The sequence below is a fragment of the Ovis aries genome, chromosome X (assembly GCF_016772045.2).
Source record: "Ovis aries strain OAR_USU_Benz2616 breed Rambouillet chromosome X, ARS-UI_Ramb_v3.0, whole genome shotgun sequence".
NCBI lineage: Eukaryota > Metazoa > Chordata > Mammalia > Artiodactyla > Bovidae > Ovis > Ovis aries.
Window position 1 is genome coordinate 50,324,970 of NC_056080.1, and position 15,175 is coordinate 50,340,144.

The following is a 15,175-nucleotide window of genomic DNA, read 5'->3' on the forward strand; positions in this document are numbered from 1 at the left end:
AATATACACAAATCACTCAGTGGACACATTACATTAAGACATTGAAGAATAAAAAGCATGTAATCATCTTAATAGACGGAGGAAAAGTTTTTGACAAAACTCAGCACCCATTTATGATAAAAACTGTCCAGAATGTGGTCATGGAGGAAACATACCTCAACCTACTGATGGACATATATGACAAATTCACAGCAAACATTCTCAGTGATGAAAAAATGAAGGCATTTCCTCTAAAAAGAGGAACAAGACAAGGTAACCACACTTGCCACTTTTATTCAATGTGATTTTGAAAGTCCTAGCCATGGAAGAGGGAAGAAATAGAAATGAAAGGAACCCTAATGGGAAAAGAAGATGCAGAACTGTCATAACCTTTTAGGATAGTTGCTTTACAATTTTGTGTTATTCTTCCCAGTTCTTCCTCCACTGAGTCCCCAAGTCTGTTCTCTACGTCTGTGTCTCTACTGTTGCCTTGCAAATAGGCTTATCAGTATCGTTGTTTTAGATCCCATATATATGCGTTAATATATGATATTTATTATTCTCTTTCTTACTTACTCCACTCTGTATAATAGCTCTAGGTACATTTACCTCATTAGAACTGACTCAAAAGTGTTCCTTTCTATGGCTGAGTAGTATTCCATTGCACACATGTACCAAGCTTCTTCATCCATTCATCTGTGGGTGGACATCTAGGTTGCTTCCATGTCTTAGGTATTATAAGCGGTGCTGCAATGAATGGTACAAAAAGTACATGTGTCTTTTTGAATGAAGTACAATGACGTCTCTGTGGAATGAAGTACAGTGCAAAACCACCTTGCTGACAGTCTGATCTTCAGGTCTGCGCTGCTCTCCCAATTGCAATCGGTAGAATAAAGTCAATGTCTATTAGTTTGCTTTTACTCTTTCCCAGTGTCTTACTGGTATCAACTGGTAGAAAAAAATCACAAAGAATTAATCTCAAAAATATACAAACAGTTCATGCAGCTCAATAACAAAACAATAAATGGCCCAATCAAAAAATGGGCCAAAGAACTTAATGGATATTTCCCCAAAGAAGACATACAGATACCTAACAAACACATGAAAAGATGCTCTACATCACTCATTATCAGAGAAATGCAAATCAAAATCACAATAAGGTATGATTTCATGCTGGTCAGAATGGCTGCTATCAGAAAGTCTACAAACAATAAATGCTGGAGAGGGTGTGGAGTAAAGGGAAACTTCTTACACTGTTGGTGGGAATGCAAACTAGTACAGCCACTATGGAGAACAGTTTGGAGATACCTTTAAAAACTGGAAATAGAACTGGCATACGACCCAGCAATCCCACTGCTGGGCATACATGCAGAGGAAACCAGAATTGAAAGAGACACGTGTACCCCAGTGTTCATCGCAGCACTGTTTACAATAGCCAGGACATGGAAGCAACCTAGATGTCCATCGGCAGATGAATGGATAAGAAAGCTGTGTTACATATACACAATGGAGTATTAATCAGCTATTAAACAGAATGCATTTGAACCAGTTCTAATTAGGTGGATGAAACTGGAGCCTTTTATACAGAGTGAAGTAAGTCAGACAGAAAAACACCAATACAGTATATTAACCTACATACATGGAATTTTAAAGATGGTAATGACAACCCTATATGCGAGACACCAAAAGACACACAGATAAAGAACAGGCTTTTGGACTCTGTGGGAGAAGGCGAGGGTGGGATGATCTTAAGGAACAGCATTGAAACATTTATATTACCATATATGAAATAGATGACCAGTCCAAGTTCCATGCATGAAACAGGGCACTCAAAGCCGGTGAACTGGGACAACCCAGAGGGATGGGATGGGACAGATATAGGAGGGGGTTCGGGATGAGAGACACATGTACACCCATGGCTGATTCATGTGAATGTATGGCAAAAACCACCATAATACTGTAAAGTGATTAGCCTCCAATTAAAATCAATTAATTTTTAAAAATTTCAAGTAACACCAGCTGCTTCTCACATAGACAGATGACAACATAAATTACCAGGCAATCAGGGAGAAGCCCCCGTCCTCCAACCCCAAGAGCCGACCATCACCAGGTGTCATCTGTGAGGGCATCTCCAGTACCCGACAACTCTTCTTGTGACTCCGGATGCGATCGTCCCTCCCAGCCTCCAAGCTGCTGGGAGAGGCCCTCAGGGCACACGGTCCAGAGGGCCCGGCACTACCTTCTCACCTGCGAATCACCCCCGCCCTAATGCCACCGTCCCCAGGGACAACCTACTTTTCTTCAGGCCATTCCGGGCTCTCTCTCAATCCACCACAACCAAGGGAATAAGTAGGAAGGTCCTTCTATAAGGAAGGGAAGGGTAAATGTCCCATCTTTGTAATGTCAAAGCCCGGCCCACAGACTCCTCCCTTGAGAAGGGCGGGTAGCCGCTATAGGACCCTGGACGACTCCTCCTCTCAGTGGTCTTTATCCTTCTCTTCCACACACACTGAGGATGGGAGGCCGACCCCCCACTCCAGGCTCCTCAGCTGGGCTGAGGATGGGAAGCACTGCATTGGCATTCCGCTAGTGAGAACCTGATCCTGAGAAAGAACGTGTGAGAGCGAGAGAGAGAGGCAGAGACATGCAGACGGAGGGGGACACCTATCGCTCTAGGACCCACCAGGTATGCCTTAGTGCCACAGGACCACAATTCTCTTTAGTCAAGTGGGATCCGAGCTCTCTAAGAACTGTTGTTTTCCACAAACACCCCCACCTCTTCAGGATCACATGGCGGTTGGACACTCTGTATATGACTTATTTCTCTTTCTCTCGATGGGGATTGACACTCTTAAGCCGATACTGAATCTTCCTATGGGCATTGGTCAATTCGGAATAGTTGGGCTCAAATTGGTGTTCAGCAGGTTCAGAAGTAGGCTCTTTCCTTGGCATCACCTCCCTCCCCACCTCATGCCCCACTTCACAAAATGACACAATATAATGAAGTATTTTCAGGGGAGACGCATTTCCCGTATGGAAATCATCGCAGGTGTTCCTTCTCAAGAGTGTGTGAGTTAGGCCCTGATGTGACATAGGAATAAGTACATACTTTTAATAGGCTCCTTGAGTCCTGCCTTGGTCTGCAATGCTTTTGAAAACATCTCCTGAATCGCCCAGCAGAGATGTATAGTAATTTTAAAAGGAAGGTATCTTTCGGTGTCTGGATTCCTGGAATGCAGCTGATCCTGGATAGTAGACCTGTGCTGTGGTCAGAAATTTGGATATATGATTAGTTAGGGGTTTCCATTTATATTTCAATTGTTCATTAGTCCCTAAGTCATGTCCCATTCTTTTGCAGTCCCATGGACTGTACCCACCAGGTTTTCCTGTCCATGGCATTTCCCAGGCCAGAATACTGCAGTGGGTTGCCATTTGCTTTTTCAGGGTATCTTCATGACTCAGGGATCAAACCCCGGTCTCCTGCATTAGCAGGTGGATTCTCTACCACTGAGCCACCAGGGAAGCCCTTGTTTTTCCGATACCATTGCCTTATATTTGACATACCTCTATTGGGTGGATCACATATGTCTGTGCCTGTGTGTTAGGCTTGCCGCACATGTTTCTTTTGTCCACAACAGTACAGTGAAGTGGCTTGGCTTGCTTACGTCTCTCAGGGTACCAGAAACAGAGAAAATGTATAAAGAGAAAGGGTTTCCTTAACTTAAGGAACAGAATTTCCACAACTCCCTATGAAAGGGGTTTAGTCTCCTGACTAGACCTATTAATATTCAATGAAATCTTTCGTGACTGCTCATTAGAGGAAAGCAATGGTTCTACTGTTTTTACTTGAATATTGGCTACATTTAAAATTATGCTTGAGATTGTGTGAAATAGATAAGTAAAGCTACAGATCCCAGTGATCCATTTTCTTTACCCAGCATATGGGTGCAGTACAAGCTCAGTGTAAATCATCAGTTTGGGTGAGTACAATGTGTCCTGAAGGAAATATTTTTTTATCAAGTAGACAGACTGGATGTGCTAACAGGAAATCTATATTTTGTTCAGCAGATTATTTATCTAATAAACAAGGATTAAGAGCCAAGGGAATGTATAAGGTGGTGATTGTGAGTGAAAACAGGTGACAACACTGAGAGAGACAGAGAGTGGTGTAATGAATAGTGCAGAGACCTTCACATTTTAACAGATGTACATGAGAGATGGTTAGGACCACTACCAAGCAGTGTGACCTTGACTAAGATGCTCACCATCTCTGATCCTCGGTTCCCTTGCCTGCAAATGGGGAAAATAATATTATAGGTTATCCCACCCCAGGCAAAGCCATTCCTCACGGCCTGATGCCAGCCTCCGCTGGCTCCTGAGGCCAAGGCTCTCATCACACTTGTTTCACCATGGTCTTCAGACTGGCTTCCTGCCCACCCCACCGTAAGCCCCTTGAGGACCTTTTTACCACAGCCCCTCAGAACACGTTTACCATCTTATGAGTGATGATAAAGTGGGGTACACGGAGCAGTGCAGCTGCTGTTACGCTGTCAATTCGTTGCAAACAACATATAGGAAACAAGTGGCTGGAGCAAACCTCTCCACTCAGTTTTCTGTTGCTCCAGGGCCGTTTGTGTTTTTTATCCCCACATCGTCCAGAAGCTTATTGTATGAGAGAAACACCCTCCTTTCCCCTTCCGAGTGCACAATCATTATAGCAGCCATTTCTCAACTGAATTGTGAGTGAACCCTGAAAATCCTCAGCTCAAATTTTGGTTCGTCAAGCGGGTGAGGGGAATCCTGTCGTCTCTCCCCACTCTGGCACGAGTGTCTAGTGTCCGTCTCTTCCCCCTTGGCTTCCCCTTTATTCTGTATCTTGGACAGTCCTTTACCTCCTGAGACTGAGGTCTGTCCTAGGCTATGGCTGCTTTCAGCACTGTGCTGAGGGCATCGATGACTAGGTGGGCACTGGGGATACTTGTTGGTTGAATACAGCTCAGAGAGCCAGGCGACTTTATTTCACGGGTGAGAAGTGTAGCTTCCACGCAGGCTGCCATCAGCAGGTTGGACGGTTTGAACCTGCTGATCAGCGTCCTCGGGCAAGTCCACAGGCGCCCTGTCACTCTACTCCCCTCTCTTCCTCTTGCTTCCGTAGCTTCTTCTACTCCGTACCTTCCCCGTGCCCTCCTCTGTGCTCCCGCTGCTCTCCGTGTACATGGACACTGTGCCAGAGACCACCCTGTCTCCCGACCTCACGTGGTGTGATTGTCTGTTCCCTTTCTAATTAGACCGCTTTGAGGAGTTTTCTCTTCACTCACAGTCCATGGTGGACACCCCAATACAGTAAGCATCATGGGTCTCCTTTTATTCTTTTTCCTTTGTTTTATATTTTTCCCTCTCTTTTTTTCCTTTTTTGAGGAATCAATATGGTATTGTGGATAAGGACACAGATAACCTCTAATTCAGATAACCTTCCTTTCCACCTAGTTCTGCCACTTGCTATCACATCATCTTGAGAAATTAAATTGGCCCACTGTGCCATACCAGCCTTGCCTGAAAATGGGTGAATTTTTCTGAATAACGCCATGAACTGAGCAGGTGGTTTTTGTGAGTATTGAATGAGGTTCGTAGAAATGTGTTGGCATGTTCCCTCTTGTAACAAATACTGAGCTGCAGCAGGGCAAGTTGCAGGTCAGGCCTTACCCTCAAGCTTCACGAAGCATTTCAAGGTCACATTAGACATCTGTGTCCAGCCCTAGAGGCTCCTTCCTTCTCAGCCACAGTCCTCGAGCTTTTCCCTCACAGCTAGACGAACCCTCACCAGGAGGCTGGCTTACCTGTTACACCTCTCCCACCTGGAAACCACTCACAGACTTCATCTTCTGTTGCGTGCATCATTCTGTTCCTGGTAATCTTGTCCTCAGATGGATTGACGCTCCTCCTACTGCAAGGGGATGCCCAGGACTGATAACAAGGCTGTGATGTTTCCCTGCGCCCCCATGGCATGGAAACTCTCTGGGACCTGTGCCCAAACTCCTCTCCTCATTTCATCTCCCTCCATCCCACAGTTCACAGTTTACACTCAAGCTGGGTTCCAGTGCAGGCCCTACCAGCCCAGGCACTCTCCTTCAGCCTCAAATTCCTTATCTGTAAAATGGCAATAACTCTACCTGTTGGTGAGGTTTATTGGGAGACCTACTGGAGATAACAGATGTAAAACACCTAGCACCCATGACCTGGCAGGTGGAAGGCAGTAAATAACTGGCTGTGTCCTCTATCAGCTCCTTTAATGAACAGGATCTGGTGTGGGATAATACTGTGACTCAGTCAATGTCTTTGGACTGAAGGGTCTAGCCTGTGCAAGGGGCAAAACAAGAAATGAAATTGTGGAATAATAAGAAAGAAAGAAATGAAACCCATGTCCACAAAAATACTCGTCCTTAGTTACATGTCTTTCACAGCAGCACTGTCTGTAATCTCCAAATAGTGGAGCAGCCTAAAAGTCTGTCAGCTGGAGAGGGGTAAACAGAGTATTCTGTAGCCATTCAGTGGAACCGCATCAATGGATGAAAAGTGATGAACTTCTGCTTTCTGCTGCCACATGGATGAGCTTCCAAAGCATTATGCTCTCTTAAAGAACCTAAACACAAAAGGCCATTTCCTGCAGGAGTCCTTTTATATGAAATGCCCACAAAGGGCAAATCTACAGAGACAGAAATTAGATGAGAGGATGCCTGGGCGTGCAGATTCTATTGGGGTCTGACTGCTGATGGGTACACGGACGCTTTTTGTGGTGCTGGCAGGGTTCCACAACTGCACTGTGGTGGTGGTTGCACCAATGTTTGAAGTTATTAAAGACACTGCACTGGATGCATTGAATGGGCTTGATCTGTGGTATGTAACTATACCTCAGTAAAGCAGTTTAGGACGGTAATGCAGATGTGCAGGTGAGACATGTGGGGAAAGATGTGCCATTGCTTCTGTAACAGTGGGGAGCGCCCCCGCTCCTTCCACGTCCTGGGTCCGGCCTCCTCCACATGTGCTAGATGCTGCCTCCAGAGACAGTCGCCGTGCACGTCAGGACAGAACCCCCCGTGAGCACACACGTCGAGTGTGTCTCTGTGTTTACACACAGGCGCCGATTGTGTGACCACAAGTCAATGGCTCTGGACAGGCTCCCAGAACCCACCCTGCAGCTGAAATTCTACTTAATTGTTTTCCCATTCTTCTGAAATCACGTGGACCCAGCTTCCGTTTCCCTGGTAACGGACCTCAGCCCTTAGCTCAAACCTCTGGTGACAGGAATACCTGTAGCCTGGTGTGAGGCCCCCTGCCTGAGGTCAGCAACCCAGGAGGGATGCTCAGCAGAACATTAACCAAGACAGTGGAACTCCACCCATCCTCCTTCTGCTGCCAGGACTGAGGTGCGTTCCGTCCCTTCCATCTGGCTGAGTGTCTGGTAAGGAAGGGGACTTGGGGACATAACACACCACTGAGTTATTGAAAATGTTCTAAATATGGCTGTGAATAAATGTGTTAAAATCCCTCTCAGAAGGGAAGACAAGTAATTACAATTTTTTTAAAATTTCACTAGTCTAGTCAAGGCTATGGTTTTTCCAGTGGTCATGTATGGATGTGAGAGTTGGATTGTGAAGAAAGCTGAGCACCGAAGAATTGATGCGTTTGAACTGTGGTGTTGGAGAAGATTCTTGAGAGTCCCTTGGACTGCAAGCAGATCCAACCAGTCCATTCTGAAGGAGATCAGCCCTGGGATTTCTTTGGAGAGAATGATGCTGAAGCTGAAACTCCAGTACTTTGGCCACCTCATGCGAAGAGTTGACTGATTGGTAAGACTCTGATGCTTGGAGGGATTAGGGGCAGGAGGAGAAGGGGATGACAGAGGGTGAGATGGCTGGATGGCATCACTGACTCGATGGACGTGAGTCTGAGTAAACTCTGGGAGTTGGTGATGGACAGGGAGGCCTGGCGTGCTGCGATTCCTGGGGTCGCAAAGAGTCGGACACGACTGAGCGACTGAACTGGACTGAACTGAGTAGCAAATATGGCTCTTCAGTTCAGGATTATATTTAAAACCAGGATGGGTGAAGCCTCATGTGATTTTGCTCCTCAGTCTTAACTGTGCATCAAATCTCCCCTGGAGAGGCTTTAGGAGAGCCGATGCTGGCAGGACAGCCCCAGAGAGTCTGAAGTAGTAGGTCTGGTGTGTGGCCGTGGCGTGAGCATTATCTGAAAACGTTCTCTTAACGAAAGCCGATCTTGCAGCTGTGGAAACAGAACCCATTCTTACAGGAGGAAATCGAAGATCAAAAATTTGCGACTGCTCTCTAAAGCGAAAGCAGGTTTTCATCATGACCTGCTATGCTTGACAGATATATTAGGCTGAGGAAAGGGACAACTTGCCCAAATTAATACTAGTTTGAAAACGGACCTTGTGCTTGCCCTACTGTGTGTTCCTGAGTCCAAAGTTTTACAGTTAAAACCCTGCTGTTGTTAGTGAAACTCAGTACATTTTAGCTCTTGTCAGGATCCCTTGTACCTAGTTAGTTGAATACATTTCTAAAACACTGTGGAGATAACTTTATTCAACAGATCAGAATAGTGCTTCAAAGATCAAAGATGGCTGAGAATTGTAACTGTTGATGTTAATGTATAAGGATCGGTTGTCAGCCTATCTGCTGTCTGTGCTCAGTTGCAGTTTTAAACTGTGTCCTGTGTTATCAAATTAACTCCCGCTCTCAGGTGAAGACCAAGTTAAGAACAGGACATTTATTGGGGAAAATACAGTTAAGCAATCCCTTGTTTGATGGACACCTATAAAGACCCACCTCTCAAAACGTTCTACTTTAGGGATCTCTTCTGGATATTCTTTGGCATGTTCCCCAATGATGGGCTTACATTGCTGTGTCCTGACTCACCGTCCTGTTAAAGACAGGGCTTTCAACCTCTAAGGTGTATTACAGTGGCCAGGTTCTCTCGAAGATCCAAAAGAGGGTCATGGCGTGTGCTCAGGACACCTTCAGAGTGTGTCTGCAGGAACAGGGCCTCTGAGAGGAACGGATCCCCACCTGTGGCAACAGGAAGATCTCGGGTCAGCCTTTTGCAGAGCAGCTCCAGGGGACTCATGGCTCGGTGAAGATCACACCCAGCAGCATGCCCTGGATTGTGGTTTAAGGAACTGGGTGGATGGCGGTGCCCATCCATGAGACACCCCAGGGAACACAGGCCTGGGGCTACTAGCAGGTCTGCAATGCTTATGGGACATCTGAGTGCAGATAGCCCATACGTCTCAGCCTGTGGGGGAAGTGGGGCCCAGTTGAGTCCTCTTAGGTAGATCTGGTGATAGGAAAAGCCATCAGCATAGAGGGATACTAATGAAAAGAAGTCAGATGGGTAAGAGCTCTAGGGGGTGACATGGTCACCCAAGGATCATGTATAGAATGGAAGAGTACAGGGCAGAGGTTAAAAACCAGAGAAAAACAAAACCAAGATTTAGGAGGGGATCAAAGTAAATGGATAGACAAGGAGTCTTAGAAGAAATGAACTGAGAGGTAGGGGGAAAGCCAGGGTGGGCTGCTGTCACAGACTCTGACCAAAGAAAGTGTTTTTGAAGACGGAATGTGTCTGTGGTCAATACAGCACTGGGTCCTACAGTTTGGCGCACGGAGCTCTTGGGATACGTTAGCAAGGGGATGTTCTGTGGATGGGCACTCAGAGGAGGAATCAAGAGGTAACCAGATAAGGATGCTCCTGGAGTCTATACTTTCAAGAAGCATGGCTTGAAAGGAATCAGAGACTCAGGGTATTGGAAGTAGAGGCCTGTGTGCTTGCAGGGTATGCTATTTTCTATTCCCCAAACCAAAGAGTCCAGGATGCCCGTTGCAAAAGAATCATCAGGACTGTTGACTAGAGGACAGAGTAGAGAATTGGAATGATCTTCACAGGTGAGTATTCATGTCGAGAGGGGAGTGTGGTATTTTCAAAGCAGCAGTGGAGTTCCAGGAAGACCTCCTTCCTCTCCCTCTGGGCCCCGCTCTGCCTCTGCGGCCCATGGTCACAGGAAGAGCCAGATGGTGGTGGGGGACGTGGGTTGCTGAGATCACAGTCTCAATGTATGCTCCTTAGACTCCATGGACACTTTAATGTATTTTTTCTCCCTGGATGATCTGATCTTCCTCATGAGTGTTCACCCTTCATAGTGGTTAGTAATGGGAAAACCCCACTGAAGTTGCTTCTGACTTGGAAAGTGTGGTTGCATGCAACCAGCTGAATATTCACAGATAGAAATGCTTAGTCTATTCCGGTGAAAATGTCTCTACTTCTTTCAGCGATGGAGCAGGGGTATATGTCACTTACAAGGCTTGCAGTCATGTGGGAGAGGGAGTCTATAACACGGCATACGTTTGTTCCTCACAGAGGCCTCAGTGTTCCCTGAGGGAAAATGACCATCCTCTCCTGGCTCCAGCTGTTGATGCTGACCTGTACCGCCCATGGGTGGGGGTGGGGAAACTTGCATTTTTGTCTCCCTCCTCTTGCTGTGGACCCAGTGCTCCATGGCTGACTGAGCCTCAGCCACCCTGCTGGCATCTGCAGACCCCTCTGAATCTGGGACTGATCGTCCAGCCCATCCCTGGGCAGGGATGTCCACTCCTCAGCCACAAGGTCCCCTAGCCCATTGCCTGCTTAGGCTTCATCTGGATTCAGTCCCTTTCCACATTTCTCCCTCAGGTGATGCCGAGCCCTCCCTTGGATCTCACCTGTACCACAGCAGGAACCAAGATCAGCTCCAGAAAATGAAATTCCTAAACTGCAGCCACCCCTCCGTCCAAAGACTCCACTGAGTCATTGTACAGTGTGCCCCTGGAGTCAGTCCCAAGTGTGAATAGGGTGAAATCCTCCTGTCCCTGGTGTTCATTTCTTGTCACACCTCCCTTTCTGAGCTCTCTCACCTCTGCCTGACAGTGCCTCTGTGGGCCATTCCCCACTGTGACTGGGACGCTCTTTCCTTTGGCTTGTCTTTCATTTGACCCAAGACTTCACATACAATATCCAGGTCAAAGGGGGCCTAGTGTAGAATGTGTAGCTTGTCGAGTACAGTGAGGATAGTTGGTGTCACATAAGCCCCACGCCCCTGAAATATAAAAACAGAGGGATAAAGAACACAAGAATCAAATATGCCAAAGATGCCTGAGATGTTGGCTTAGATGAGGACTGAAGAGTGTCTGTGGGATCAGGAAGAATGGATATTAATGATGGCCATGATGAGACCAGTTACAGCGGAATGACTGGGACAAAAGCTCCATGGAATGGGGCTGAGGAGAGAATATCTCAGCAGAATTTGAAGCAGTTTTGCTTTGAATGTCAACTGGTAATGCGCCAGTAGCTGCAGAATAAGGTGGTGGAAGACGGTGGGTTTCCCCGTGCTGTGGAATGCTGCGATGAAGAATGAACAGGTTCTGGTTCAGGACAGAGGAGTAATAACTGCAGGTGCAAAATCCCTGGGAAGGTGCAAGGCATGTTATCCCCAGCAGAGGTGAGGGGCTGGGTGTAGTCAGGAGCATACCTGCAGAGGGGCAACAGACTGCCAGGGCAGAAACATGCAGTTTGGGACTGGGAAACTTGAAAAATCCCACGGGACTGCCTCTTCCTTCTCCAGGAATTATTGGCCTGTGGGGCTGGTGGTCATTAGGATGGAGGAAGGTGACTACTGTGTAGTGTAGTAGTGTAGGTAGGTGAGAGTGAAAATGAACAGCAGTTCTACTCTGGCCACGGATTTAAGATAAAACACTTCTGTAAAGTTGTAAAGTTTGCTCCTCAACGCTCTGGTGCTCAGACACAGGCAGGGCATGTGGGTGGGTAGGCAGGAGGGTGCAAGGAGCACAAGAGGCGTGCTTGCAGGGGACAGCTTCCAGCCCTGGCTCAGCCGACCCAGGAGGGGCCTGGCAGGTAGCGTCGAAGGACGTGTGGTAGGTGAGGTGGGGGTTTCCAGGAGGTTCTGGCATCAGTGCACTGGCGCTAGAGCGAGGGAGCCTGAGGACAGGACATCATGTTGAGGGTGATGAGAGGGAGGAAGGCTAGAAAAAGGGCCCCATGAGGGGCGCGGTCTTTCCTGATGCCCGGGACGGGACCGTGGGCAGGAGGATGCTCGAGTGGGGAGGCGGGGAACATCGAAGAGGACGCAGAGTCTCCGGGATGACCGGGTGAGCCTCGTGGGCACTGAGGACGCATCAGAGGAGTGAGGCCTGCGAGAACAGTGAGTGTACCCACGGGAGGAACGCGTTCACTGGCCTGGGGAGGGCGGGAGGAGAAATACAGGGGACTTGTACCGGTCCCGCACTCTGGGGGCTTCGGCAGAGGGCGACAGGACCCGGACATACCTGGCCAGGTTCCTCAGTGAATGAAGACTTTGAAACAGGGCCCAGGAGAAAACTCCCAACCGACCCGGGCCAGGAGACTGACTCGGGGCTCACTGGGTTCCTGCGCGCAGGCCCAGAACCAGCCAATCGGAGAGCAGCCCCGCCCACCAAGCTCCGGGTTTCCCGGGTTCCCTGACTTCCTGCCCGTGTTGCCTTGGTTCCGCGGGCCGCTGGAGAGGAGCCCGCGGTCCACGGGTGGTTTGTCCGGGCCCCTTCGAGAGGGTCCCTTCCTCTCTCTGGTCCTCATGGGCATCCTCCTTAACTTCCGCATCCACGCTGTTCGGTCCTCTGCGCGAAAACCCAACAGAAAGGATGGATTTTCTTCCGGGCTGCTGGCGTTTTGGTTTCTGTGGTCTGCAGGTGGCAGTGTTGCTCCAAGTACTGCCATCCCGTTTCTCCCCCGCCCTTTGTCATTTAAAAAAATCTCGACGAAGCCTTTTGTCAGAAGAAGTAGCATATATTTTTCTCTGTTTGAGCCGGTTAGCTGGTTCAAACTGCATCTGAGCCCTTCGGAGAGCCCTTTGTGGAAACTTTGAACAAACCCATTGACACTTAAAATTACAATAAAATAATATAAACTGATATATTGAATAATGGTGGAGGGAATGAGCTCCCTTGTCGTGCTTCTGATCCTAGAGGAAATGCTGTATTTAAAAAGAACTTTATTATGACAGTGAGTTCTGACTTGAAAATGTTTATGTGAAGTGGAAATGCAAGTTGTTCAGTCATGTCTGCCAGGCTTCTTAATTGGAGTGGGTTGCCATTTCCTTCTGCAGCGGATCTTCCCAACCCAGGGACTGAACCTGAGTCTCCTGCATTGCAGGCTGACTCCTTACCATCCAAGCCACCTACAATATATAACATGAGAGGGACAAGTGCCAAGCTAAGATCCTGCTGGGTAATTGATGCTGGACACCACCCAAGAAGCAGGTGGTATTACTGCCCTCATTTTTTGCCTTTGAGAACTCTGGCACACAGAGGAAGAATCAGCTGTCAAGGTTCTCCAGGTTCCTCCAAGAGTGTCCCTCTGTTCAGGTCTCAAGTCTGTCAGATTGTAGTTTGCACACTGGTTTGCAGGATGCTTTCCTATCCCCAATAGAAGAATGAAATGAAATAATGGGAATGAGGGTAGAGTGAAAGTGTTAGTCGCTCAGTCCTGTCTGATTCTTTGAGACCCCCTGGACTGTAGCCCACCAGGCTCCTCTGTCCATGGGGATCCTCCAAACAAGAATATTGGAGTTGGTTGCCATTCCCTTCTCCAGCGGATCATCCCGACCCAGGGATTGACCCTGGGTCTCACAGGGATTGCACCGAGGTCTCCCACATTGCTGGCAGATTCTTTACCATTTGAGCCTCCAGGGAAGCCCAAATGAATGTAAAATCGCCTGCAAAACTTTTTAAAATGTATAATAACATAGCTATGACAATAAGATGCTAAATGAAAAGGGAGGGTGCCACATAGAAAACAATTCATATACTGTATCAGTATCACGACGCAACACAATTATAAAGTAAAGCACCTGGAACAAATCAGGTACTTTTCATTTGGTCTATATTTGACCAGATTTATATTGAGAACAGACTGCTGGTCATTTCTTGGTTGATAATGGAAATACTAGTGTGAGGAAAAACACAGCGAAAGATACAGCACCTGTCCTTAGACAGTTCTATTTTATTTCGAGAAATATAGCTCTGGGGACTACCTGAGAGACAGCTGGACAGACAGCAGAATTCATTTTCACTTCTGAAGAATCTCATGGGCGCTTGCTGGGTACACAACATTGAGCTCTGTGGGTGGGGAGGAAAAGTAGATTTCATCACTCATGTCTCCTGTAATGAAAAGGGAAGCTACTAAGTTATTAGGGGAAAGATGTTTGTGAATCACAGGTATGAGAAAGGTCTTATATTCAGAATATATAAGGACATTTAAAATTGCAAAGGACAAAATGTAGTGAAGGCAGACAGATCCTTTTGTCAGGAATTCAGGTGTGGAAGGAGAAACTAGAAAGTGGCAGCACCTGGAAATTTTCAGGGTGATGGACGTGGCCTGTTCCTGATCATGGTGGTGATCACTGGAATTTGCCATGTGTCAGAGTTCAGAAAGCTTCACACCCAAAGACAAGCAGGCCAGGACTTCCCTGGTGGTCCAGTGGTTAAGAATCCACCTGCCATATGAAATTAATACACAGAAATCCCTTGTATTCCTATACACTAACAATGAAAAATCAGAAAGAGAAATTAAGGAAACAATCCCATTCACTATTGCAACAAAAATAATAAAATACTTGGGACTAAATTTACCTAAAGAAACAAACGACCTGTATACAGAAAAATATTTTTAAAAACTGGTGAAAGAAATCAAAGATAACACAAATAGATGGAGAAATATATCATGTTCTTGGATTGAAGAATTAATATAGTGAAAATGATTCTACTGCCCAAAGCAATCTATAGATTTATCACAATCCTGAACTATCAATGGTATTTTTCACAGAACTAGAAGAAATAGTTTCACAGTTTGTATGGAAACATCAAAGACCCCGAATTCCCAAAGCAATCTTGAGAGAGAAGAGTGCAACTACAGGAATCAACATTCCTGACTCAGACTCTATTACAAAGCCAGAGTCATCACAATGGTATGGTACTGGCACAAAGACAGAAATCTAAATCAATGGAACAAAACAAAGTGCATTGATAAATCCCTGCACCTATGAACACCTTATCTTTGACAAAGGATGAACAAATATGCAATAGCTAAAACA

At 46.8% G+C, this 15,175-nt stretch overlaps 1 long non-coding RNA gene across 1 annotated transcript; it reads right to left on the minus strand.

Moving 5' to 3' along the window:
- Positions 1 to 1,045: 1,045 nt before the first annotated feature.
- On the minus strand, positions 1,046 to 12,469 carry LOC105605930 (uncharacterized). Its single transcript, XR_001025482.5, has 4 exons — positions 12,375 to 12,469; positions 10,947 to 11,128; positions 3,544 to 9,065; positions 1,046 to 3,242 (listed from the first exon to the last, which is right to left on the minus strand). It is a non-coding gene; the product is annotated as an uncharacterized LOC105605930 (long non-coding RNA).
- Positions 12,470 to 15,175: the final 2,706 nt, after the last annotated feature.